The 6,387-nt window shown below is 41.6% G+C and overlaps 1 non-coding gene across 1 annotated transcript; it reads left to right on the top strand.

The window, feature by feature from the left end:
- On the top strand, positions 1-146 carry LOC126944335 (U4 spliceosomal RNA). The gene has a single exon (XR_007722010.1). It is a non-coding gene; the product is annotated as a U4 spliceosomal RNA (small nuclear RNA).
- Positions 147-6,387: the final 6,241 nt, after the last annotated feature.

Below are 6,387 nucleotides of genomic sequence, written 5' to 3'. Positions count from 1 at the left end.
AGTTTTGTGCAGGGGCAGTATCATAGTATCGTAGCCAATGAGGTTTATCAAAGGTGTGATTATTGCTAATTGAAAACTTTTCCCAATACCCCTCCATGAAAACTAAAAATGTAGTCGGCATCGGCAATTTTTGAATTTGACAGTCTATATGGAGACTGAACAAACAAACAAAAAAAGAAATGTGGCCTCTTCCTTGGCTAGAAACTTTAACATAACATGGTCTTGAGAAAAACATGTTCTATTTTTCTCAAGTTTTCTATCTCTGCATTTACCAAATTTTCATGCTGATCAGCGTTAAGAGAAATAGTGCTGGTTGTTGCTTTCCTTGACCTCAGTGGGGTAAAGTTATCAGTAATTCAATTCAAGAATTTATCCAATGCTCTGTTTTAGAGAATTATTGCCAGCATCTTAAAATACCTCATTATAGGGCAGAGAAGAGCAAACTTGGCCCTTCAGGGACAGCAAAAAAACAGTCTGTTAGCTGTTTAGACCTGGAGAAGGCAGCTGAAAGTGTTTGGTTACCAAACAGCTTTCCTAAGCACCTAGATAACTGGTGTGATCAGTACTCAGCCCTGTTGTTGGCTGATGACAGGGAAGAGACTGGAGTGAGAGTGTCAGGTGACTGGTGAAAGAAGGAGAAACAAAACCAGGCTAGGATTGGAATATGAAAAAAAAAACAACTCTGATTTTTAGTATGCTAGAAGCCAAACTAGATTTAGGCTGAATGCAGTGGCTCACACCTGTAATCCTAGCACTTTGGGAGGCTGAGGCAGGTGGATTGCTTGAGCCCAGGAGTTCAGGACCAGTCTGGGCAACATAGCAAGACCTCGTCTCTACAAATAATAATAATAATAAATTAGCTGGGCATGGTGCTGCGTGCCTAAGTCCCAGCTACTTGGGTGGCTGAGGTGGGAGGATGGCTTAAGCCTAGGAGGTCGAGGCTGCAAGTGAGCTGTGATTGCACCACTGCACTCCAGCCTGGAAACAGAGTGAGACCCTGTCTTAAAAAAAAAAAAAAGCCAAACTAGATTTGCCAAGAAATAGAAAAATCAGATCATTAGATCTTGATTTTTTTACCAAGGTAAAACAAGGCAAAGTAAACTAGCAAGTCTGAATTCTTAGTCTCCTAAGGAAGCATTTCGTCCCTACCTTACACAAGTCATATGTGCGGATGTGGCCAGGTGCAGTGTCACAGTCTTATGCTGCTTTTGTTACTTTTATTAGGGACATGCCATTCATGTCATTTGTATGACTGGCTTGTCTAATTCCCACACTATCACTTGCTTTTATTTCTACTTCTTTTTATCCCTCAAGTGCTTTTTTCAAGACAGGATCTTGCTCTGTCAACCAGGCTGAAGTACAGTGGCGATCGTAGCTCACTGCAACCTCAAACTTTTGGGCTCAAGTGATCCCTCTACCGTGTTAGGACTACAGGTATGCACCACCATGCTGGCTAATTTGCTTTTTTTTTTTTTGTAGAGACAGGGTCAGGGGTCTTGCTATGTTGTTCAGGCTGGTCTCAAACCTCTGGCCTCAAGCAGTTCCCTTCTTTGGTCTCTCAAAGTGCTGAGATTACAGGCATGAGCCACAGGACCCTGCCTCAAGTGCTGCTTATTATGCTCCCAAACTTGGGAACTGGAGGGGTGGTTGTGGAAAATGTGAGGTTCATACAAGTCAAGTGCTATTCTTCTATCTCTTTTTAAAAATCATACATGTATTGTTTTGGTAAAGGATATTCTTTTGTTTTATCATTCATTCATGCAACCAGCATTTAAATGCCTACTATGTGCTAGACACTGCTATCAATACAAAAGCAAATAAAGGCAATATAAAAATGTTCTACATTTAAAAAAATAATGGGGCTAGTCATGGAGGCTCACATCTGTAGTATGAGCACTACTGTTGTCTTGGGAGGCCAAGATGGGAGAATCACTTGAGTCAGGAGTTTGAGACCAGCTTGGGCAACATTAATGAGACCCTGTCTCTATTATTTTTTTTAATTAAAAAATATAAAGAATAATGGGAGGAGACATGTAAAACAATAAGTGCAGGAAAAAGTCATAGATGACAGGATGGAGAGTGCACAGGGTGTAGTGGGAAACAAGGGAGGAATGGCTGATCCTACTGGAAGTTTCATGGAAGACTTTATAGAGAAGATGATTTTTGAATTGGACCCTGACTCATGGGTTGAGCAGCATTCAATGTGGGGGTTAGGAGGGTGTCATTGAAGGAAGGGGAGCAGTGTGAACAAAGATACCAACGCATGATAGAGCTTGCACATTTGGGGAATTGAAAGCAGTTTAGTTTGATTGGTGCTTGGGTTCCCCAAGGATAGATAGAAGAGGTAGATGGAACAACTATGTCATCATAGCAAGAAAATAGATGCAAAAGTTGGTCTGAAACTGCAGTAGGGACATCTTTTTCTTACAAACTAGATGTAGATATAAATACCTTGCAGGGGTGGAGGTAGATAGTTGAAGGAGTGGACTCCTGCCTAACATTAATTTCATCTAATTTGCTGAGAGAAGGTGGAGCATGTGTGTGTGTTGAGGTAGTTAGGTAGATGGACTAAGCTATGGGGTTCATAAAATCTTCTTGGCTGGGTGCGGTGACTCAATGCCTGTAATCCCAGTTCTTTGGGAGGCTGAGACAGGAGAATTACTTGAGGCCAGGAGTTCAAGACCAGCCTGGGCAACATAGCAAGACTCTAGCTCTAAAAAAATAAAAATAAATCAGCTGGGCATGGTAATGAGGCAGAATATGGAATTAGGGCAACTAAGGGTTAAGGCATAAGCAAAGGAACAGCAGGTGCAGACAGTTCTAGGCAAAATTAGGCAGCATACAGGCCACATCAGCACTCCTGTGATAACGAGACAGAAGTTTCCACTTCAGCTTCTAATTGACTGCAGGCCAAGTCTCCACTTCAGCCTCTGGTTGGTCTCAGGCCAGTCCTTCATGGGGTGTAACCAATGGGGGGCTTCTAAAGAGCACCTAGGGGTGTTACGAAATTCTTTTAGCTTTACAAAAACCCTGGGGACCATTGCAATCGGGGGTGGGGGGGAGGTTCTTGAGCTGCTTGCTTGAGCCTGCTCCCGCTCTGTGAATTGTACTGTTGCTTCTTCGATAAATCTGTGCCATTGTTACTCCATTGTTTTGTTATTTTGTTCATCTTCATTGCTTCTTTTGTTGCTGTGTGCACTTTATTCAATTCTTTGTTCAACATGCCAAGAACCTGGACAACTCACAGGCAAGACCTTCCATCTGGTAACAGTGGCACATGCCTGTAGTCCCAGCTACTCAGGAGGTTGAAGTGGGAGGATCCCTTGAGCTCAGGAGTTTGAGGCTGCAGTGAGCTATGATCATGCTACACACTCCAGCCTGGGTGACAGAGTGAGACCCTGTCTCTTAAAGCAAAACAAAACTTCTCCATACTTTCCTCCACTGGGCCATGTTTTTCCATGTTTTGCCAATGAGTTTGATGACCTCCAACCTCAGAATATTTTTATTTTATGACCTTTTGGAGGATGACAAAGGAATTGACAAAAGGGAAAGAGAAGTTCATTCGTAGTGCCAAAAGTGCAAGGGAGATGGAATAAATGAGGAATGAATAGTTGAAGAGACATGGAAAGCATGAACCCGAAAGCCTGGCTAACTAGGTTTTTTTTTTTTTTTTTTTTTTTTTTTTAATGTGAAAAGTGGTAGAACAAAATCCTATAGCATCTCAAAGGCAGAAGTTAGGAAGTAAAGGGCAGGAGGTGGGTGCAAATGATCCACACATATTTTGGTTATACAAGGAGGTGCTAAGTGTAAAATTGCAGGTTAAGGACACAAGAATATAGTTGGCTTTGCTGCTGCAGTGGCAAGTGAGCACTTTGATGCATTGAATCTATGTGACAATAGGCATGTAATCCTCTGAATGCCCTGTGATGTCTGGAAGGGTTGCAGCTGTCATTGTTAAGAAAACAATCTTAATACTAGCCAGTGTTGAGGCACACTCGTGTAGCCCAGAGAATGGTGGAAAACATTATTTCCTCTCAGGTTGCCTCCCAGTCCATGCAGAGCTAGCATCAAATGGGCATTTTGGAGTTCTCAGTCGTTTCTAGTCTGTCTTCCTCATTTTTTCCTACCTCTCTCTACTGCCTACTTCAGTGTTATCTTCATGCATGCACCCTGGATACTGAATCCATCCTGGTGATGCTCTGTAAGATCAAGTTTGGGAACACTGTCTATGACACTGAGTCCTTCAAATTCTCCTAGACATGGGCTGAGAGTTTTTAGATTATTCCAATAGTTTCAATATTTATAGGCTCTTACAGAATTTTTTTTTTTTTTGCCTTTTTTTGGAGAAAGATTATCAGGAAAAAAGAATTAAAGGAAAAGAAGGAGTGAGTGATCAGAAAACCCTGTACAACCATACCAATTCCCGGAAAGAGCTTACTACATGTGAGTGACTATTTTAACTGTTGATTTGGGCTCTTTCATTGACAGAGAAGGATGGATGAGAGTCTGAATTCCAGGCGAAGGGGATGGCATTAGGAGAGGCATTGGCTTAAAAAATAGCACAATGGATTATAAGCAGTTGAGTGTTACTGGAGCATAAAATGTGAGGCAGGGACTGTGGAAAGATGAGATTGGAGACCCAGTTCTTGGAAGGCTTTGCCATTTTAACAAGGTTTTAATGCATAATGTTCATTAGGCCCCTGGGACCTATTAAAGATTTTAAGCTGATGAGTGGGTATAGTCTTATTTCAATTTCTGGGTAAGTAGATCTGACAGCTGGACAGAGGATGGATTTGAAGGGGAAAAAATTGAGAAGCAGGAAAACTAATTAGGACACTGTTATAATTCTTTAGGCAAATAATGATGAAAACCTAACTAGGAGAGGAAAGATTAGAGAAATATTTAGGAGAATAGGTGTGAAGATATTTTAGCTAATGGGGCTGTCTCCATCAGTTTAGGCTGCTGTAATAATACCATAGGCTAAATGGCTTAAATAAGAAACATTTATTGGTCACAGTCCTGGAGTCTGGGAAGTCCAAGATCAAGGTGCTGCCAGATTCAGTGTCTAATGAGGGAGTGCTTCCTGGCTTGTGGACAGCCACCTTCTCATATCATCACATGGCCAGGATAGAACAGCTCTCGTCTCTTTCTCTTCTTGTAAGGGCACTAATCCCATCTTGGGGGCTCTACCCTCGAGACCTTATCTAAACCTAATTACCTCCCAAAGCCTCTACCTCATAATACCATCCCACTGGGAGTTAGGTTTTCAACATATGAATTTTGGCAGATCACAAATATATAGTCCGTAATGGGCAGCTTCGAAGGAGGAATCAAAGAGAACCTAAGGTTCCTGACCTTGGTGGTGCTGAGTATTAGGGGAGATGAAGAAATTGGGATGCAGGAAATGGTGCAGAAGTAGTTCTTGGAGAGTAGGTAGGGGTAGGGAGACAATGGACAGACACAGCAGACCTCACAGAGAAACAGCTGCTCCTGTAAGTTCCTCAAGGGCTCTCAAGGTTTTCGGGAGAATCCATAAACTACTGAAATTATTTTCTCCATTGACCCTAGCCAACTTGTTCAATGGCAGACTGTCCAGAGTGGTCTTTTAGCTAATTGCTGGTGAAAGAGCTTACACCAAAAATGGAGAAAAGGGTGCACTATTCCCAGACTGCCTACAGTTTTATTTGCTTTCCCATTTTTCTTATAAGTCCTGTTTTTTGCCTTTGTCCCTTGACAGTCTAATGTCTATCTTCCTCATGTAAGAAATAAAAAGCATGCAAAATAATTAAAGGTCTCTGAGTTATTCTTTGACAATATATCATTACGTGAAAAAAAATGAAGAGTAACATGCAGAGAATGATGCTACTGATGTTACAAAACCAAAGCTGTATGTTTTTGCAAGTACATAAAACACAAATGCTTAGGAGGTAGCACACTGATAACAATAATTGTTTTTTTTGGAAATAATTTGGGATTGGGTGGTAAATTACTTTTAAAATTTACTCTTTCAATTTTTACAATAAAAATGTCTAGATGTAGTACCCATCTAATTAAAAAATAATTTAAAGGCCGGGCTTGGTGGCTCACACCTGTAATCCCAGCACTTTAGGAGGCTGAGTGGTTGGATCACTTGAGCCCATAAGTTTGAGACCAGCCTGGCCAACATGGCAAAAGCCCATCTCTACTAAAAATATAGAAATTAGCTGGGTGTGGTGGCACACGTCTGTAATCCCAGCTACTTAGGAGACTGAGGCAGGAGGATGGCTTGAGTCTGGGAAACGGAGGTTGCAGTGAACTGCGATCACACCACTGCACTCCAGCCTGGGTGACAGAGTGAGACCCTGTCTTAAAAAAAAAAAAAAAAAAAAAAAAAAAAAAAAAGAAGGG

This window comes from Macaca thibetana, chromosome 1 (genome assembly GCF_024542745.1).
Source record: "Macaca thibetana thibetana isolate TM-01 chromosome 1, ASM2454274v1, whole genome shotgun sequence".
NCBI lineage: Eukaryota > Metazoa > Chordata > Mammalia > Primates > Cercopithecidae > Macaca > Macaca thibetana.
This window is presented reverse-complemented; position numbering and strand designations above follow the sequence as displayed.